The sequence below is a fragment of the Somniosus microcephalus genome, chromosome 4 (assembly GCF_052327205.1).
Source record: "Somniosus microcephalus isolate GS21.2 chromosome 4, FLI_Smic_1.0, whole genome shotgun sequence".
Lineage (NCBI taxonomy): Eukaryota > Metazoa > Chordata > Chondrichthyes > Squaliformes > Somniosidae > Somniosus > Somniosus microcephalus.
Genome location: NC_140990.1, coordinates 173520465 through 173542829, shown reverse-complemented (window position 1 = coordinate 173542829; position 22365 = coordinate 173520465). Strand labels below are relative to the sequence as shown.

Genomic DNA, 22365 nt, shown 5'->3' with positions numbered 1-22365 from the left:
TACTGCCCTCCCTCCGCTGATGAATCAGTACTCCTCCATGTTGAGCACCACTTGGAAGAAGTACTGAGAGTAACAAGGACACAGAATGTACTCTGGGTGGGGACTTAAATGTCCGTCACCAAGCACCACTACTGACTGAGCTGGCCGAGTCCTGAAGGACATAGCTACCAGACTGGGCCTGTGGCAGATGGTGAGAGAACCAACATGAGGGGAAAAAATGATTTGACCTCATTCTCACCAATCTACTATTGCAGATGCATCTGTTCATGACAGTATTGGTAGCAGTGACCACCACACATTCCTTGTGGCGACGAAGTCCCATCTTCACACTGAGGACACCCTCCATTGTATTGTGTGGCATTACCACTGTGCTAAATGGGATAGATTCAGAACAGATCTAGCAGCTAAAAACTGGGCATCCATGAGGCACTGTGGGCCATCAGCTGCAGCAGAATTGTATTCCACCACAATCTGTAATCTCATGGCCTGGCATATCCCTCACTCTACCATTACCATCAAGCCAGGTGACCAACCCTGGTTCAATGAGGACTATAGAAGAGCATGCCAGGAGCAGCACCAGGCGTACCTAAAAATGAGGTACAAACATGGGGAAGCTGCAACACAGGACTACATGCATGCTAAACAGCGAAAGCTGCATGCTATAGATAGTGCTAAGCGATCCCACAACCAGTAGATCAGATCAAAGCTCTGCAGTACTGCCACAGTCCATTCGTGAATGGTGGTGGATAATTAAACAACTAACTATAGGAGGAGGCTCATAACATCCCCGTCCTCAATGATGGTGGAGCCCAGCACGAGTGCAAAAGGCAAGGCTAAAGCGTTTGCAACCATCTTCAGCCAAAAGTGCTGAGTGGATGATCCATCTCGGCCTCCTCCTAAGGTCCCCACCATCACAGAAGCCAGTCTTCAGCCAATTCGATTCACTCCATGTGATATCAAGAAATGGCTGTGCACACTGGATACAGCAAAGGCTATGGGCCCCGACAACAACCCGGCTGTAGTGTTGAAGACTTGTACTCTAGAACTAGCCTCTAGCCAAGCTGTTCCAGTACAGCTATAACACTGGCATCTACCCGACAAAGTGGAAAATTGCCCAGGTATGTCCTGTCCACAAAAAGCAGGACAAATCCAATCCGGCCAATTACCGCCCCATCAGTCTACTCTCAATCATCAGCAAAGTGATGGACGGTGTTGTCGACAGTGCTATCAAGCGGCACTACTCACCAATAACCTGCTCACCAGTGCTCAGTTTGGGTTCTACCAGGGCCACTCTGCTCCAGACCTCATTACAGCCTTGGTCCAAACATGGACAAAGGAGCTGAATTCCAGAGGTGAGGTGAGAGTGACTGCCCTTGACATTAAGGCAGCATTTGACAGTGTGTGGCATCAAGGAGACCTAGTTAAATTGAAGTCGATGGAAATTGGGGGACAACTCTCCACTGGTTGGAGTTATGCCTAGCACAAAGGAAGATGGTTGTGGTTGTTGGAGGCCAATCATCTCAGCCCCAGGACATCGCTGCAAGAGTTCCTCAGGGCAGTGTCCTAAGCCCAACCATCTTCAGCTGCTTCATTAATGACCTTCCCGCCATCATAAGGTCAGAAGTGGGGATGTTCGCTGATGACTACACAGTGTAAAGTGAACTCCTCAGATAATGAAGCAGTCCATGCCTGCATGCAGCAAGACCTAGACAACATTCAATCTTGGGCTGATGAGCGGCTGGTAACAGTCGCACCAAGCAATGTCCATCTCCAACAAGAGAGAGTCTAACCGCCTCCCCATGACCTTCAACGAGATTACCATCACCAAATCCCCCATCATCAATATCCTGGGGGTCATCATTGACCATAAACTCAGCTGAACCAGTCACATAAATACTGTGGTAACAAGAGCAGGTCAGAGGCTGGGTATTCTGCGGCGCATGACTCACCTGACCAACATTCCTTCTAACCTGCGCGGCTGTTTGCCAGTCCCGCACAGCCTGGGACCGGCTTTTCCAATGTTAAAGTTTGTGCGTGCGGGAAATGGTGAATGGGCCTCGCAGCCCCTTAAAGTAGCCACGCTCCCCCCACAAATTAGGGGGAACATTGTTCCTGACTTCCCAAAGCCATTCCAGCATCTACAAGGCACAAGTCAGGAGTGCGATAGAATACTTTCCACTTGTCTGGATGGGTGCAGCTCCAACAACACTCAAGAAGCTCGACACCATCCAAAAAAAGAAGCCTGCTGGATTGGTACCCCATCCATCACATTAAACATTCACTCTCTCCACCACCGGCACACCGTGGCTGCAGCAACTCGCCAAGGCTTCTTCGACAGCACCTCCCAAACCTGCGACCTCCATCACCTAGAAGGACAAGGACCAGAGCAAGGGAATACCCCTCTAAGTCACACACCATCCTGACTTTGATATATATCGCCGCTGGATCAAAATCCTGGAACTCCCTCCCTAACAGCACTGTGGGAGTACCTTCACCTCACAGACTGCAGCGGTTCAAGAAGGCGGCTCACCACCACCTTCTCGATGGCAATTAGGGATGGGCAACAAATGCTGGCCTTGTCAGCGATGCCCGCATCGATGAATGAATTTTAAAAAAATTATGAAGGGGTTTGATAGTATAGATGTAGAAAGGTGTTTTCACTTGTGGGGAAGGTGATAAATATAAGAGAGTCACTAATAAATCCAATAAGGAATTTAGGAGAAACTTTACCCAGAGAATGGTTAGAATGTGGAACTCGCTACCACATGCAATAGTTGAGGTGAACAGCAAAGATGCATTTCAGGGGATGCTGGATAAGTGCATGAGTTAGAAAGGAACAGAAGGATATGTTGATAGGGTGAGATGAAGAGGGGTGGGAGGAGGCTCGTGTGAAGCATAAACACCGGCATAGACCAGTTGGGTTGAGTGGCCTGTCGCCTGTGCTGTAAATTCTGTGTAGATCAGTTTACAGGAGCCATGAGACGAAGAAATTTCTGTAAAGCCCGAAATTGTAATAATGGCCCAAAATGGTGCTCGTGACATTAATCTGTCTTTCGCAAAGATGAGAGTGCCCATGATGGACCATCAGTCATTTTAGTTGGTCTTCAGTTTGAAATGTTTTACTGAAATATTTTTGCAGTGTCAGCCATTAACAGCCAACTGTAGTTAATTTTTGTTTTCATAGCAATTAATTTGCTGTATTTCTAAGCCCACAGTGGTGCCATCATCTTCTGTAGAATAATATTAATTGTGCAGCAATAAATTGCATGTGCCAAGACTCCTTGAGGAGCTATCTATCAGATGCCAACTTCTGGTTTTGTAGCTAGATTGCAGACTGGGAAGTAATATTTTTGGGGACATGTTGGGAGTGATTGCTGCTTTTCCACCATGTTGACTCTAGCTACAACAACTTGCATTTATATAAAGCATTAAAACGTCTCTATGGCAGCGTTATCAGTCAAAATTTGACACCAAGCCACATAGGGGGATATTAGGATAGGTGACCAAAAGCATGGCCAAAGCAATGGGTTTTAAGGAGCGACTTCAAGAAGGAGATAGATAGAGAGGAAGAGTGGTTTAGTGAGGGAATTCCAGAGCTTAGGGTCTAGGCAGCTGAGTGGGGGAGTGAAGGAAATCGAGGATGCACAAGACTAGCCGATATATATGTTGGAGGTTAACTGTGTGTAATTGCGTGTAAACTACTTGCCTACAAGTTCTCAATCTTGCCAGAACAAATGAATAATATAGGAACACGAGTCATTTATTGAAGTGAGTCATTTGCTTTTTGGCTGCATTTGTGATCATCAAAGCTGGGCTATGTTCACTGTAACAAATGGACCCTGCATAGCATAGGTTGGGTGTGGTAAGAGTCCCTTCACTCGTCCCCATCAATACCCCTCAACATGAATTTCAAGAGAGCATCCCTGATTGCATTAGTGTGATATTTCCATCTCTCTCGCCATCTGGCCTTGTTGCCTTTCTAAATGCTGCTGCCTGTTGATGCTGAATTATGTGCAGTTTTGTGCTGGGGACTCGTGCCCACGAGTAATTAAGCAATTAAGTTTTAACACTGACTAGATTCATTTAATGTAGGATTCTTCCAGCTGTTGGGAGAGATTGGATGAAAATTTTACAGTTTGTACAGCCATAATCAGTTTGGACAGTGTTTGTTTAGGTCACTGCACTAATATCACTGCACCAATCGCTCTCTTTTTAAGAACTAGGGGAAAGATTGTGGTGCATTGTATTTGGGCGCTGACCTATGTGGAGTCACTTTGTGGGTCAGGAGAAAATGAATTATCAATGAAGGGTCAGGTTAATGGGAAAATGGTGGGAGCAGAAAATAAATGAATAGTACAATACATGTTCTGCTATCAATATACCGAATAATATGGTAGGAACTGCAGTACTAAGGAAGACAATAGTAGGAACTTTTGGACAACATTGTAGCAGGAATGGACAATATTACCATTTATGACATTAACTTTCTAGCCAAATCTTAACTTTGGAGAATTGACAAAAGGCGAAGGTTAGATATCCAGTTTAGGGTGTGATTGTTGCTGAATTTCACTATATATGAAGTTATTCTGTGTGACCGTAAAATGAACAATGAATAAGCTGGGTTGCTTCCTTTCCTCCAAATCAAAGGTGTTGCTATGGGAACCCACATGGGCCCTAGCTATGCCTGCCTTTTTGTGGGATATGTGGAACATTCTTTGTTCCAGTCCTACTCGGGTCCCCTCCCTCACCTCTTTTTCCAGTACATTGATGACTGTATTGGTGCTGTTTCCTGCTCTCGCCCTAAACTAGAAAATTTCATTCACTTTGTTTCCAATTTCCACCCTTCCCTCACCTTCATATGGTCCATCTCCGACTCTTCCCTTCCCTTCTTCGACTTCTCCGCCTCCATCTCTGGGGATAGGTTATTGACAAACATTCACTACAAGCCCACTGACTCCCACAGCTACCTGGACTACGCTTACTCCCACCCTGCCTCCTGTAAGGACTCTATTCCATTCTCCCAGTTTCTCTGTCTCCGCCGCATCTGATCTGACGATGTCACCTTCCATACCAGAGCTTCTGACATGTCTTCCTTTTTCCTCAACCGAGGATTCCCCTCTACTGTGGTTGACACGGCCCTTGACCGTGTCCGTTCTACCTCCCGCACTTCTGCCCTCACCCCTGCCCCTCCCTCCCGGAACCACGATAGGGTTCCCCTTGTCCTCACCTTTCACCCCACCAGCCTTCACATTCAATGGATCATCCTCCGCCATTTCAGCCACCTCCAGCGTGATCCCACCACCAAACCCATCTTCCCCTCACCTCCCCTTTCAGCATTCCGAAGGGACCGCTCCCTCCGCGACACCCTGGTCCACTCCTCTATCACCCCCAACACCCCTTCCCCTTTGCTCGCCACCTTCCCGTGCAAGCGCAGGAGATGCAACACATGCCCTTATACTTCCCCCCTTCCCACTGTCCAGGGCCCCAAACACCCCTTCCAGGTGAAACAATGGTTTACTTGTACTTCTTGCAATTTAGTATACTGTATTCGCTGCTCACGATGCGGTCTCCTCTACATTGGGAGACCAAACGCAGATTAGGTGACCGCTTTGCGAAACACCTCCGTTCAGTCCATAAGGGGGACCCTGAGCTTCCGGTCGCCTGTCACTTTAATTCTCTACTCCACTCCCACTCAGACCTCACCGTCCTCGGCCTCTTGCATTGTTCCACTGAAGCTCGGCGTAAGCTCGAGGAACAGCACCTCATCTTTCGATTAAGCACTTTAAAGCCTTCTGGACTCAACATAGAGTTCAACAATTTCGGCTCCTATCATTTTTTATCCACACTTTTTTTGTTTGTGCCTTCTGTTCTTCTCTCCCACATGGCAGCTGTCTTTCATTCTGCCAGCGCAATTTACACTTCATCTAGAGCCATCCTTTGTTTCTTATCTGTCCCATTACCATCTCCTTTTGCCTTGAATATCTCTTAATGTCTCTTAACCTCTCCTGCCTTCTATCCTATCACAGACCTTCCTTTTTGTTCTTCCATCCCCTCCCCCCCCCCCCCCCCCCCCCTTTCCCAGCTCCTACACTTGCTTAAAAATCTGTTCCATTTCCTGCTTTTTTCCAGTTCTGATGAAAGGTCATCGACCTGAAACGTTAACTCTGTTTCTCTCTTCACAGACGCTGCCTGACCTGCTGAGTATCTCCAGCATTTTCTGTTTTTATTTCAGAATTCCAGCATCTGCAGTATTTTCTTTTTGCTTCCTTTCTGGTTTGGATTCCTGGTTTGTGGTGTTCCAAGGACATTATAGAATCATAAATACATACAGCAAAGAAGGAGGCCATTCGGCCTGTCACGCATGTGCCGGCTCTTTGAAAGAGCTATCTAATTAGTCCCACTCCCTCTTTCCCTGTAGCCCTGACAGTTTCTCCTTTTTAAGTATATATCCATTTCCTTTTTGAAAGTTATTATTGAATCTGCATTCAAGATCCTCATTACTCGCTTCATAAAAATAAATTTCTCCTTGTCTCCCGCTTGGCATTTTTGCCAATGATCTTTAATCTGGTTACTGACCCTCCTGCTCGTGGAAACAGTTTCTCCCTGTCTAATCTATCAGATAACTTCATAATTTTGAACACTTCTGTTAAATCTCTGTGGTAAACCACTGTATTGTATATTGCCACCTCTGGGTGGCGCTGTGTATGGAGGCATGCCTCAGCTGACTCCACCCACCACTGTGTGGGTTTCGTTCAGACTTGTTCAGTCACTCACGAAGAAGCATGGTCTCTTCTTAGCTAATAAAAGCCTTATTCATCTCTTCTTTCGACTCATCATCTCTTCTTCGACTCATCACCTTTTATGAAGTAATTGATAAGCGTATCAATTTTATTAGCTAAAAGTTAAATGGCGACACCTGAGGAGCAACAACAGCAACGGATACAGCAGACATTGCTGAGAGCCCTCAGACCACCACGCCTGGACCTCGACCCTCAAGATGTGGGTGCATCAGCCAAGTTTGAACACTGGCTGAGCTGCTTTGAATCCTTCCTCGCAATCTCACAGGTTACAGAGGAGGATCACAAACTGAAAATTTTGACCGCCCAGGTGAGCCATCAAGTATATATGCTAATCCGGGACTCTAATACGTACGTGGCGGCCCTCGAGCTACTAAAAGGGCAATATACGCGCCCAGTGAACACAATTTACGCCCGACACCTCTTGGGATCCCGCAGGCAGCAACCGGGAGAATCGGTAGGGGCATTTGCACGGGCGCTACTGGCACTCTGCAGAGACTGCGATTGTAAAGCGGTAACGGCTGTGGAGCACGCGCAGGGACTCGCCTGTGATGCCTTCGTCAGGGGCCTCCAGTCAGACCACACCCGGCAGAGACTGCTAGAAAGCAAGGAACCCGACCTGAAGACGGCCATTGCCCTTGCGCTCTCGTTAGAGGAGGCCCACCGAAACCTCGAGGCATACCCCCGTAACGGCGCCGAGACATGGCAATCGAAACCGTGGGACACGGGACCGCCGCCCCCGGCACCAACCGCTGCAGCGACCCAACCGAGACAGCAGCCTCCGGTAAGAACTGCTTCGATGCCCAGTAACCAGGCCCAAAAATGCTATTTCTGTGGCCAGTTAAAACATCCCAGAGCGCACTGCCCAGCTAAGACAGCTACCTGCTCGGGCTGCGGGAAGAAAGGCCATTACGCTAACGCCTGCAAGGGGAAGCCAGCCAGCAGCGCAGCGTGCGGGCCGTGGGAGCAGCCATCTTATCCGCCATTTTGTGTACCCCCGGCCGCATGGCATCCGCCGCCATCGTATCCAACGCACTCAACTGCCATTTCGTCACCGGAACCGACCACCGTCTCGGCGGATGACTATAGTGACTCACTAAGCCACATACTGGCCTCCGTGACGCTGGATCAAGCCCTCCCTCACCATCTATCCAGCTCCATGATGGATATCGCGGTAAACGGCCGCGCCACCAGTTGCCTGATCGACAGCGGGAGCACAGAGAGTTTCGTCCACCCCGACACGGTACGTAGCCACTCCCTCACGATTCTGCCAACGCACCATCGCATTTCTATGGCGTCCAAGTCCCAGTCAATGGACATCAGCGGCTACTGTGTGGTGACCCTGTCAGTAGGGGGCACTGAATATCAAAAATTTAAACTGCTAGTCCTGCCCCGTCTTTGCGCTGCCGTCCTGCTAGGGTTGGATTTTCAGTGCCACCTTAAGAGTGTCACACTAGCATACGGTGGACCCCTCCCCCCACTCACAGTCTGCAACCAACAACTTTTAAATCGCCCGCTGCAAACCACCTGCAGCCTTTCCACATTAAAAGTCCCCCCCCCTCCCCTGTTCGCTAACCTCACCCGCGACTGTAAACCCATCGCTACCAAAAGCAGGCGGTACAGTGCCGGGGACAGAGCTTTTATCAGCTCTGAGGTGGAGCGGCTCTTGAAGGAGGGCATTATCGAAGGTAGCACTAGCCCCTGGCGAGCCCAGGTTGTAGTCGTTAAAACCACTGCAAAACGCCGCATGGTAATCGACTACAGCCAAACCATAAACCGGTACACCCAGCTGGACGCGTACCCCCTCCCTCGCATATCTGATATGGTCAATCAGATTGCGCAATACAAAGTATTCTCCACCATCGACCTTAAGTCAGCGTACCACCAGCTGCCCATCCGCCATGAGGACCGCCAGTATACTGCCTTCGAGGCAAACGGCCGCCTCTACCACTTCCTTAGGGTCCCCTTCGGCGTCACCAACGGGGTTTCGGTCTTCCAAAGGGAGATGGACCGAATGGTTGACCAGAACGCGCTGCGGGCAACCTTCCCCTATTTGGATAACGTCACCATCTGCGGCCACGACCAGCAGGACCACGACGTTAATCTAGCAAATTTCCTCCGTACGGCCCAACGGCTGAACCTAACGTACAATAAGGAAAAATGTATGTTTCACACCAAGCGCCTGGCCATCCTCGGCTGCGTGGTGGAGAACGGAGTCATCGGGCCCGACCCCGACAGAATGCGCCCCCTAATGGAGCTACCCCTTCCCCACTGCCAAAAAGCACTGAAGAGATGCCTGGGGTTTTTCTCCTACTACGCCCAGTGGGTGCCCCTCTATGCAGACAAAGCCAGGCCCCTCATCAAAGCCACCTCCTTCCCCCTGACACCAGAGGCGTGTGCAGCCTTCACTCTTATCAAGAACGATATCGCGAAGGCCGCAATGCACGCGGTGGATGAGTCCATCCCCTTCCAAGTGGAGAGCGATGCCTCCGACTTCGCCCTAGCCGCGACCCTTAACCAGGCGGGCAGACCCGTGGCCTTTTTCTCAAGGACCCTCCAGGGCCCCGAGACGAGACACTCCTCCGTCGAAAAGGAGGCCCAGGCTATTGTAGAAGCGGTGCGTCACTGGAGGCATTACCTGGCCGGGAAACGATTTACCCTGCTCACTGACCAGCGTTCAGTAGCTTTTATGTTTAATAATAAGCAGAGGGGTAAAATCAAGAACGACAAGATCTTGAGGTGGAGAATCGAACTCTCCACCTACAATTATGATATCTTGTATCGGCCAGGGAAACTCAATGAGCCCCCAGATGCCCTATCACGTGGTACATGCGCCAACGCGCAGAGTGATAGGCTGCAGTCCCTCCACAATGACCTCTGCCACCCGGGGGTCACCAGGTTTTTCCATTTTATCAAATCCCGTAACCTGCCCTACTCCATCGAGGAGGTCAGGACCATGACCAAGAGCTGCCAAATCTGCGCCGAGTGCAAACCGCACTTCTATAGGCCGGACAGAGCAAGCCTGATCAAGGCCACCCGCCCCTTCGAACGCCTGAGCGTCGATTTTAAAGGGCCCCTCCCCTCCGCTGACCGCAATGTGTACTTCCTCAACATAGTTGATGAGTACTCCCGTTTCCCCTTTGCCATCCCTTGCCCAGACATGACCAGTACCACGGTCATCAAGTGTCTGAATGACATCTTCGCTCTGTTCGGGTTCCCCAGCTATATACATAGCGACAGGGGCTCATCGTTCATGAGCGACGAACTTCGGCAGTACCTGCTAACAAGAGGTATCGCCACGAGCAGGACCACCAGTTACAACCCCCGGGGGAACGGCCAGGTGGAAAGGGAGAACGCGACGGTTTGGAAGGCAGTCCTCTTAGCACTAAAATCTAAGGGCCTTCCGACCTCCCGCTGGCAGGAGGTCCTCCCTGCAGCGCTCCACTCCATTCGGTCACTGCTTTGTACTGCCACTAATGCGACCCCTCATGAGAAAATGTTCGTTTTCCCCCGGAAGTCTACATCGGGAACCTCGCTACCGGCATGGTTGACTTCTCCTGGGCCCGTCCTACTGCGGAGGCACGTGAGGACGCATAAAACGGACCCCCTGGTCGAGCGGGTGCACCTCCTACACGCCAACCCCCAGTATGCCTGGGTGACATACCCAGACGGGCGGGAGGACACGGTCTCCATACGAGATCTCGCACCCTCGGGTACCCCTGAATTACCACCGTTATCCCCCTTACCACCGTTATCCCCCTTACCACTGTTATCCCCCACCACCCCTCCCAACCCAACCCTTGCAGACGGCATGCCAAAGCCCCAGGAATCTTCGCCAACCACCCAGACACCAGACCCGACGTCGGATGCTGTAACACCACCGCCGCCACCACGACGATCAGGACGTCAGACAAGGCCTCCTGATAGACTTAACTTGTAGTACCCTTCACCCCGCCGGACTTCACATTAAACAAGGGGTGAATGTGGTAAACCACTGCATTGTATATTGCCACCTCTGGGTGGCGCTGTGTATGGAGGCATGCCTCAGCTGACTCCACCCACCACTGTGTGGGTTTCGTTCAGACTTGTTCAGTCACTCACGAAGAAGCATGGTCTCTTCTTAGCTAATAAAAGCCTTATTCATCTCTTCTTTCGACTCATCATCTCTTCTTCGACTCATCACCTTTTATGAAGTAATTGATAAGCGTATCAATCTCCCCATTATTGAGGGGGGAACCTACAATCCTTGCCCTTTTCTGTAAACATTGACGTCCGTACAGACAGAAGGAATCTGAACGCATACACAAGATAGGAAGTTCACAAAGTTTTGTAAAATGGGGGGAAAATGAACACCGGGTTTGTTCCAAAATATGACTACTTGCATTTAACGTAGTAAAATGTCCCAGGCTACTTCACTGAGGACAAATGGCTGTGAAATTAATTAAGAGTTAGGAGAGACATCAGGAAAGCATGGTGGATAAAGGTAGCTTTTCGAACAGACTTTAAAGGTGGGAGTGAAGTAGCCGGGCAGAGGGGAATTGGGTGGGAGCTCCAAAGAGAAAAGCTGGGACAGCTGAAAGTTCTTCCACCAGTAGTATGAAAGAAGGTTGGGGTGCTGAGAGGGCTGGAATTGGGAGTATTGAAGGGCACACGCTGAGAACCTGGAGAAGATTGCAGAATGAAAAAGGAAAGACTTGCATTTATTCAGTGCCTTTCATGACCTCTGGAAGCGCCAGAACCAATTAAGTATTTTGAAGTAAAAACAGAAAATGCCGGAAATACTCAGCAGGTCAGGCAGCATCTGTGGAGAGAGAAAGAGAGTTAACGTTTCAGGTCGATGACCTTTTGTCAAGTTTGATCAAGTATTTTAAAGTGTAGTCACTGCTTTAATGTAGGAAATGTAGCAGCCAATTTGTGCACAGCAAGGTACCATGAACAGCAATGTGAAAATGACCAGATCATCTGTTGTGGTGATATTGGTTGAGGGGTAAATATTGGGCAGGACACTAGGGCGAACTCGTGCTCTTCTTCAAAGTGCCGTGTGACCTTTTACATCCACCCGATAGGGCAGATGGGGGTTTCGGTTTAACGTTCCATCCAAAAGACGGCACCACCGACACTGCTGCCCTCCCTCAGTTTTGCACTGGAGTGCCCGCCTAGATTTTGCACTCAAGTCTCTGGAGTGGGACTTGAACCCATGACCTTCTGATTGGTTGAGTAGGGAGAGGCTTTCTTTTAGCTTTTAGTAGCTTTCTTTTTATTTGATTAAATGCATCACCAGAGAAAAATGAACTAATGGGTGAGATTATTTTTTTTTGTTAAACCTTGTCCAATAAAAAAACTTACCATTTTAGCATCCCAGAGCAGGGTTGCCGTGCAAGCTCAGCACACTCTGCTGCCCTCCATAGGTTTTTACGTGTACTGCAATTGTATGCAACAGAAATAACTGCAGGAAACTCTTTGGTATCTGGCACCGACGGGACCGGGATGGTGCCGGTTGATAAAAAATTCCGGATAACGGAGAGGTATATCTACCGAGGCTATTTTTAACAAACAAAAATAAAAAAATCAAGAAATGTGCAGTATAATTGGGTACTCACCTACAGAATGTTGTGTTAAATGGATGGTGGAAGATGCTTGATTAAGTACAGTAATGCCAGTTGAGAATAATCCATAACTCTTTAATTACTTAACAGTAAAACAAAACTTTTAAACGACTGTATACTGTAGTTTTCGGAGTGAGAATTGTGCCGGTTATTAGAGTTTCCTGGTATGACCTCTGCTTTGGTACCAAAAGTAATGCGGAAATTTGCTGTTGCGTATATATTTACAGCCAATTGATTAGTTCGCTGCTAATTTAAAGGGGCAGGATACTTTATGGGGAAGCCTCTTCAATGCAAAGTACTTCCACTGCTTTCTCCTTGTCTCGCCCATAACTTGTCAACCTCTGCTTGCCTGTTTGGTTCAATCGTTAACAGCTGCGTGCTGCACCCTGAGGAGAACTAACATTTCTCATAAGCTAGAGGCTCAGTGCAAACTCTGCTACTGTTGGACTCCTTGCTCGTTCAGCAGGCACCTGCATTAGCTTTTCGGGGACACTCCAGAGCCGTACTGAGGGAGTGCTGCACTGTCGGAGGTGCCGTCTTTCGGATGGGACGTTAAACAGTGTCCCCGCCTGCCCCCTCAGGTGGACGTAAAAGATCCCTGGGCACTATTTTGAAGAAAAGCAGGAGCGTTCTCCCATGTGTCCTGCCCAATATTTATCCCTCAAGCAGCATCTAAAACTGGTTGATTTATCTGGTCATTATCACACTGTTTGTGGGAGCTTGCTGTGTGCAAAATGGCTGCCATGTTTCCTGCAATACAACTATGACTACACTTCAAAAGTACTTCTATTGACTGCACAAAGCACTTTGGGACACCCTGAAGTTGTAAAAGGTGCTACATAAATGCAATTCCTTTTCTTTTTAGTTCTTATTAGACAAAGGTAGGAAAGGGTTCCTAGAAAGTTCACTCTCGTGTAACCTATTTTTTACGGAGCGGCAAAATAGATTTTTTTTAAATTCGTTTGTGGGATGTGGACATCGCTGGCAAGGCCAGTATTTATTGTCCATCCCTAATTGCCCTTGAGAAGGTGGTGGTGAGCCACCGCTGCAGTCCGTGTGGTGAAGGTACTTCCACAGTGCTGTTAGGGAGGGAGTTCCAGGATTTTGATCCAGCGATTATGAAGGAACAACGATATATTTCCAAGTCAGGATGGTGTGTGACTTGTAGGGGAACTTGGAGATGGTGGTGTTCCCAGGCACCTGCTACCCTTGTCCTTCTAGGTGGTAGAGGTCGCGGGTTTGGGAGGTGCTGCCGAAGAAGCCTTGGCGAGTTGCTGCAGTGCATCTTGTAGATGGTTCACACTGCATCTTGTAGATGGTACACACTGCAACCGCGGTACGCTGGTGGTGGAGGGAATGAATGTTTAAGGTGGTAGATGGGGTGCCAGTCAAGCGGGTTGCTTTGTCCTGGATGGTGTCGAGCTTCTTGAGTGTTGTTGGAGCTGCACTCATCCAGGCAAGTGGAGAGTATTCCATCACACACCTTACTTGTGCCTTGTAAATGGTGGAAAGGCTTTGGGGAGTCAGGAGGTGAAACACTCGCTACAGAATACCTATTCTCTGACCTGCTCTTGTTACCATAGTATTTGTGGTTGGTCCAGTTAAGTTTCTGGTCAATGGTGACCCCCAGGATGTTGATGGTGGGGGATTCGGCGATGGTAATGCTATTGAATGTTAAGGGGAGGTGGTTAGATGCTCGCTTGTTGGAGATGGTCATTGCCTGGCACTTCTGTGGCGCGAATGTTACCTGCCACTTATCAGCCTAAGCCTGAACGTCATCCAGGTCTTGTTGCATGTGGCCATGGACTGCTTCATTATCTGAGGAGTTGCGAATGGCGCTGAACACTGTGCAGTCATCAGCGAACATCCCCATTTCTGACCTTATGTTGGAGGGAAGGTCATTGATGAAGCAGCTGAAGATGGTTGGGCCTAGGACACTGCCCTGAGGAACTCCTGCAGTTCGCTGTTGAAAGCACGCGACGCAGCATTTAAATCTGGCGACGCGGCGGCTTACAGTGCAGCTAGGACCAACCTAAAAAAGGGCATCAGGACTGCCAAAAGGAAACAGACACTGCGGATAGAGGATCATTTCCACAACAACTCGGACCCACGGCGCATGTGGCAAGGCATCCAGTCCATCACTGACTACAAGAGTAAAAACACCAGCCCCCCGGTTAGCGATGCCTCCCTTCCGGAGGAGCTTAACAACTTCTACGCTCGCTTTGACAGGGACAACAGGGAGCCGGCTACCAAAGCCTTGCCATCCCCGGAAGACCAGGTGCTCACTCTGTCGACCTTCGACGTAAGGGGTGTTCTACGCGGAGTGAACACACGTAAGGCTGCTGGACCTGATAGCATCCCTGGACGGGTACTCAAAGAATGTGCTGATCAGCTGGCTGATGTCTTCACCGCCATCTTCAATCTGTCATTGGCCCAGGCAGTAGTCCCTACATGCTTCAAGACCGCTACCATTATTCCTGTGCCAAAGCAAACGGCTGTGACGTGTCTGAACGACTACCGACCTGTCGCACTCACACCCATCATAATGAAGTGTTTCGAGAGACTGGTCCTGGCTCATATCAAAGCCAGTGTTCCCGCCTCTCTTGACCAACACCAGTTTGCCTATCGTGCAAACAGATCAACGGAGGATGCAATCACAACTACTCTACACTCTGCACTGAATCACTTAGACGGTAAAGAGACCTACATCAGAATGCTGTTCATAGACTACAGCTCAGCATTCAACACTATCGTCCCCAACAAGCTGGCCACCAAACTCCACACTCTTGGCCTGAACACTTCCCTCTGCAACTGGACTCTGGACTTCCTAACAAACAGACCCCAGTCTGTCAAATTAGGTAACCACACCTCCCCCCCCCACCCCCCCCACCCTGACCCTGAACACGGGGGCCCCACAAGGATGTGTGCTGAGCCCCCTCCTCTACTCCCTCTTCACCCACGACTGTGTGGCTGTTCATGGTTCCAACACCATCATCAAGTTTGCGGATGATACCACGGTGGTAGGCCAGATCACCAACAACGATGAGTCAGCCTACAGGGAGGAGGTCCAGCATCTTGTGAAGTGGTGCGCCGATAACAACCTGGCCCTTAACATCAAGAAAACCAAAGAAATCATTGTGGACTTCAGGAAGTCTAAAGGTGGAAGTCACACCCCCATCCACATCCATGGGGCTGTGGTGGAAAGGGTGGACAGCTTTAAGTTCCTCGGAGTCCACATCACGGAAGACCTCTCCTGGTCCCTCAATACCTCCTCTCTGGTGAAGAAGGCCCAGCAGCACCTATATTTCCTAAGGAGGCTGAAGGGATGTAACCTGTCACCCCTGATCCTCTCTAACTTTTACCGCTGCACAATAGAGAGCATCCTGACGAAATGTATCACAGTATGGTATGGCAGCTGTAGCTACTATGACCGGAAAGCCCTGCAGCGGGTAGTCAAAACTGCCCAATGCATTACCGGCACCCGGCTACCGACCATAGAGCACATATACCAGAAACGCTGTTTACGGAGGTCACGGACCATCATTAAAGACCCTACCCACCCCAGCCACAGTCTGTTCGCCCTCCTGCCATCTGGGAGACGCTACAGATGCATTCGCACCCGAACGACCAGATTTAGGAACAGCTTCTTTCCCAGGGCTGTCATCCTACTGAACTCCACAAATAAACTCTAAAGCCTGCACATCTGCCAATGCACTTTATTATGTTTATGTTAATGTATTACAAGCCAAATGAATGTTGAATGTTTAAATGTCTTAATCTAAATGTACACTCTCGGGAGCCGCAAGCCTACATTTCGTTGTACTGCACTTGTGCACTAACAATGACAATAAAGTTGATTATTATTATTATTATTATGTCCTGGGGCTGTGATGATTGACCTTCAACCACCACAACCACCTTCCTTTGTATACGATATATTTCAATTTTGCTCCTTCAACAAATTAACAATGAATCAGAATTTGCTGTCAAATTAATAGTGAGGCTAATGCGCTCACTGTTATGAATGCACAAATGCCACAGCAACCTCAGGCGCGGTTAATCTCAAATATCCAAAAGTTGCTGTCATAGTCACGCCGCTCCGCCGTTAGCTTCACGAAAACGGCATCTCGCTGTATGCTTCCCCACTGAAATACATTGACTAACATGAAGTTATTTGTGTGGTGGATGCAAACTAAATTCGCCACCAAAAGTTAAGCCTTGTCCATTTCAGTCTAAGTATCCTTTTAACAGCGTGATGAGTGTCGATTACTGCCAATCTGGCACTGAAAATAAACTATTGCAAGCGCGGAGTCTCATTCATTCAGATTTTATTTGTTGGAGATTTTTTTTTTAATGTATTTCTTTTACATTTCCTTTGCATATTTTTCTCGACCCAATCTTTCTTTCCCTCATACAAAAGCAAAAATACTGCAGATGTTGGAAATCTGAAATAAAAACAGAAAATGCTGGAAATGCTCAGCCGGTCAGGCAGCATCCGTGGAGCGAGAAACAGAATTAACGTTTCAGGTTGATGACCCTTCATCAGAACCGGAAAAAGTTGGAGATGGAACAGGTTTTTAAGCAAGTGTAGTGGCAGGGAAAGGGGGGGAGGGGAGGAAAGAACCTCTCTGTTTCTCTTTCTGTACCTGATTTGACATTGAATTCACTCACTCTAATTTACACTTCCTTCTCTGTCCTTATGCTGGTAATTTCACAATCATTAAATCTGATTGCTTAAGGAGATGGACAGTTGCTTGCCCAGTTCACACAGGTCCCAGATGCCCTGTTTCTTCCTCGCTGCGCTGTTATCAGCTCACACTTTCAGCAACTTGCCATGCGAAAAATTTAGAAGCCTGACTGTGTCACGGCATGGCTAACTAATGGCAGACGCTGGTGGATAACCTGCCACAGCAAATTATGGCCCAATAAATTCCCGAGCTTATTGAGAGAACTAGAGATGGAAAACTGAGAAAATATTGCTTTTTTGCAACAAAAAAAAATCATTCTTTGAGACGGGTGCTTTAGTGACCCAATCCTGTATGGTAATGTGAACAAGCTGCTCCCTGAGCAGAACCAAGCTGGGCTTCTGTTAGCTCTGCTGACATTCGTTTTTTTCATTCAATCTTTAACGCTTTCCACCTGCACCAATGCTCTGGGAACACAGTGTAACTGAAACGGCCGCAATTCATTTGGGGTAGAATGTGGCATTTTAACGTCATCGAAATTGTTGATGAACCGAAAAATAAAAGCAGCATTTCAAAGATGCTTCAGCAAGTGCTGGCAGAGACCTGAGGGACATAGCTGCCAGGCTGGGCCTGTGGCAGTTGGCGAGAGAACCAACACGAGGGGAAAAACCTACTTGACCTCGTCCTCGCCAATCTACCTGTCACAGATGCATCTGTCCATGACCGTATTGGTAGAAGTGACCACCACACAGTCCTTGTGGAGACGAAGTCCTGTCTTCACACTGAGGACACCCTACTTCGTGTTGTGTGGCACTACCACCGTGCTAAATGGGATAGATTCAGAACAGATCTAGTAGCTCAAAACTGGGCATCCATGAGGCACTGTGGGCCATCAGCAGCAGCAGATTTGTATTCCACCACAATCTGTAATCTCATGGCCTGGCATATCCCTCACTCTACCATTACCATCAAGCCAGGGGACCAACCCTGGTTCAATGAGGAGTGTAGAGGACTGATGTAAGAAAAAGGAGACTTACCATCAAGTAACTTTAAAGTAAGCTTTAAGTAACTTATAAACACACTATACACAAGAGAGGTCTTTACCATGCCTCTGGTAGAAGCCTCTTACAATACTGAACAGACCAGTATTTATACCAGTCCAACAGGAAGTGACATTTACAGGAAGTGAGGTATGTACACAGTTCATAGTTCATAGTTCATAGTTCACAGGAAGTGATGACATAACTTCTCGGAAGTTAGCATTTTTATCACATTCTTCCCTCCTGCAGGATTAGGAGGCTGTGGTCTACCTTTTGGTCCGTAGCCGCCGAACAAGGAAGAGTCGCACCCGTTTGGATTCCCGTCGTAGAGGGTCGCTGGTCCGCTTACATGCGGTTGGCCATTGGTCAGAGTCTGTGTGGCCTGGATTGCCCTGTGAAGGGTCGGGGAGATCATGGCTTCGAGTACGAGCCCCAATAGGTTCAAAGTCGGACTGCCTCTGTTCAGAGGGAGGTGCAGAGCTGGTCTGTGGCGGATCAGTACTTTCATGCGCGGTACTGGGAGGGTCGCAACCTTGAGCACGGGGTTCTACCGGCACCAAGCTAGTTGGTGTCCGATCAGGATCCTGGAGAGGGGTACCCGATAGGTCCCAAGAGTTTCCTGGTGAAATGCCATCACCCGATGTCCCACTAGGTCCTGGTGGGCAGGGAGCCAGATCCCGTAATGATACGGTAGATTCTCGGCCGTCGGAATATCGTATGTTTGCATAGGTGGGGTTGGCATCGGTTAGTTCGACCTCGTCTACAAGAGGGTCATTTTTAGACGTCCGAACGTATCTTCGGAGTAATACAGGTCCAGGAGTAGTTAGCCATGACGGGAGTGATGTTCCATGAGATGAGCGACGCTGGAATCCAAAGAACCGCTCATGAGGTGTAGTATTTGTGGCTGTAGAAAGCAGGGACCGTATAGAGTGCAATGCATCCGGAAGCACTGTTTCCCATTGCTGGTCTGGTAGGCCCCGAGATCTTAAAGCGAGACGTACGGAATTCCAGATGATACCGTTATACCTCTCTACCTGCCCATTTCCGATGGGATGGTATGGTGTTGTTTTGCTTTTAGCAATTCCCCGTTCTGAGGGGTAGTCCTTGAGTTCCCTTGACATAAAGGATGGACCCCGATCTGAGTGAATATAAGCCGGCATGCCACAGAGAGAAAATACCTGCTCAAGGCAGCAGATTACTGTGGACGCCAGCATATTGGAGCAGGGGAAGGCAAACGGAAAACGTGAATATTCGTCGATCATGGTGAGCAAATATGTGTTCCGAGTTGAAGAGGGCACTGGGCCCTTAAAATCGATGCTAAGTCGTTGCATCGGTTGGGTTGCATGTATGAGTATACCATCTGAGGGGCGGAAGAACTGAGGTTTTAATTCCGCACAAAGCCGGCATTCTGAGCATATTTTTTTTACATCTCCAGTGGAAAAAGGGAGATTCCGTGATCGTACGAAATGTAGCATGCGCGTAACGCCAGGATGACACAAACCATTGTGGACATCCATGAGAGTGGAGGATGACATAGTGGAGCAGAATGCCCGTGTGAGGGTGTCCGGGGCCACATTCTCCTTGCCAGGCCGATAGAGAATGGTATAACCAAAAGAGGCCAGTTCCATCCTCCAAAGTTGTATTTTATTATTCTTAATTTTGGTTCGTTTTCGATTATCGAGCATGAAGGCGACTGATCGTTGGTCCGTGATCAATGTAAAGTGCTGGCGAGCTAGAAAATGGTTCCACTTCCGTACTGCCTCTATGATGGCTGTGGCTTCTTTCTCAACCGGAGGATAATGTAGCTCGGCACCTTGTAAGGTCCTGGACATAAATGCTACAGGACGACCTTCCTGATTCAGAGTAGCCGAGATCGCCACCTCCGAGGCATCACATTCAACCACGAAAGGGAGATTCTCATCGATGGAGTGAAGAGCCGCTTTCTCCAACTGTTTTTTGAGAAGGTTAAAGGCTGCAACAGCCGCTGTTCCCAGTGGAAATGATCTAGCATGCAGCAAGGGTTGGATTTTGTCCGAAAAATGAGGAATCCATTTAGCGTAGTATGCAAACAGACCGAGAGCCCGACGTAAAGAAGCCGGATTCTTAGGTGACGGGAGCTCTTGGAGCGGGCGAAGTCTTTCTGGGTCTGGCTTAATGATACCATTGCCTACGCAGTAGCCAAGGATGTTGATGGTCGGTTGCGACTCAACAGATTTGGATTCATTCAGGGTCAAATTACGGCAATGGAGGGCATCCCGAAATTTTTGGAGGTTGGAGTCGTGTTCCTGTTGATCGTGACCTGCAATGGTAATGTTATCAAGATAGGGAAAAGTATCCCTTAGGTTTTCCTGCTTAACCAGGCCATCCATTGCCCGTTGAAAGACAGCCACTCCATTAGTAACCCCGAATGGGAGGCGACGAAATTGGTACAGCCGTCCATTAGCCTCAAAGGCTGTGTACTGCTTATCTGAGACCTTCAAGGGTAACTGATGATAGGCACTTTTTAAATCGTAAGTTGAGAACACTTTGTATTCGGCCAGTTTATTAACCATATCATCAATGCGTGGCAATGGGTAGGCGTCCAAGTCGGTATATTGATTGATGGTTTGCGAATAATCGATGCATAGTCGCTGTTTGTGAGGTTTTAGAGGGTTCTTGACAATGACGACTTGAGCCCGCCAGGGCGACGAACATGGTTCAATGATATCCTCTGCTAGAAGTCGAGAGATTTCAGCCGCAATAAAAGATTGGTCTCCCTGATTAAAGCGCCGCGATTTCGTTATTATCGGTTGGCATTGAGGCGGAATACTGGCAAATAATGAGGGTTCATCAAGTGAAGCTGCTGATAATGCACAAAATGGTAATTTAGATGGTATATTAGAAATAGTAAGTCCGGGTTTGGATCCACCAAACTCAATGGTGAGTTTCTTATGCTGTTTTTGGAAGTCCAGCCCTAAGAGGAGATCACTACATAAGTCTTTGAGCACTGAAAGTCGGGTGGAGGGATACATACGACCATGAAGCGTCATATCAACAACACAAAAGCCGGAGATTCTGGTATTAAGTGATGACTGGGCCATCGCAATTGCCTGGTCCGATGGGAAGACATGTAGTTTCAATTTCGCAACAATCTGTTCCTTAATGAAACTATCAGTACTTCCTGAGTCAATTAAGGCATCTAAGGTATGCCCTTTAATTGAAATTTTTGTGGCTGCCTGAGACAGGTTCTGTGGGCAAGCAGCTGTAATTGGTGTCGTTGCACAGAGAGTGGCTAAAACTCTCGGTGTGCTTCTTCGGGAGAGAGCTCGAGAGGAAGCTTGATAGGTCCTAGCTGGAGCATCTTGATAGGCCCTAATTGGGGCAGTTCGGTAGGCCTTAGCTGGATTGGCCCTCGTAGAGGCCCTTGATAGGCAAACTTTAGCAAAGTGTCCTTTTTTCCCGCAATAACTGCAGATTGCATTGCGAGCAGGGCAGGTTTTCCTAGGGTGAAAAGCATCTCCACAAAAGAAGCATTCCTTCCTAGATTGCCAAGAGGCTGCTAAAGTGGGGTCGTCCTCCTCTTCTTCATCAGAATTATCAGAATTAGATTCCCCCATGATAGGGTTCACCTGAGACCGCTTGAATTGTCTGGTTGCAGCTACAGCAGCAGATCGAGATCTGGGCAGCTGATAGAGGTCTGCATTTCTCTTTGCCAAATCCAGTGAACAAGCTAGTTCAAAAGCTTTTTGTAGCTCAAGTGTTTTACTTTCTAGTAGACGCTGGCGTATAAATGGAGAGGCAATCCCGCAGATGAAAGCATCACGAATCATTTCTTGGCGGTACAGCTCAGCTGAGGCTGCCTGAAAGTTACAATCTACGCTGAGCCTGCGAAGTTCTTGCAGGAATTCGTCAATTGATTCCCCTGGCCCTTGTCGGGCTGTGGCCAGTAGATGTCTAGCATAGACCTCATTTGGGGTCTTCGCATACAGTTTCTTAAGTGCCCAAATCACCTCTTCGTAATTATCCCAGTCATCAACATATTCGAACACTTTTGGGGTCACATAATTGACAAGTATCTTCAATTTAGCAGGAGCATCCACTTTACATTCATCCAGAAAATTCTCAAAAGTACGATACCAATGCTTCCATACCCTGCCAGCTGCTGGTGTATTCGGGTCCAAGTCCAGACGAATAGGTCTAAGGATTTTCTCCATGATGGGTGGTTCCCTGGATCCTTAACTTCCGAGTTTGACTGAAG

General features: G+C 48.4%; 1 protein-coding gene across 2 annotated transcripts in view; it reads left to right on the top strand.

Moving 5' to 3' along the window:
* Positions 1 to 22365, top strand: part of LOC147119992 (partitioning defective 3 homolog B-like) — a 1739115-nt gene that overhangs the window by 139115 nt on the left and 1577635 nt on the right. The gene's annotated exons all lie outside the window — the stretch shown is intronic.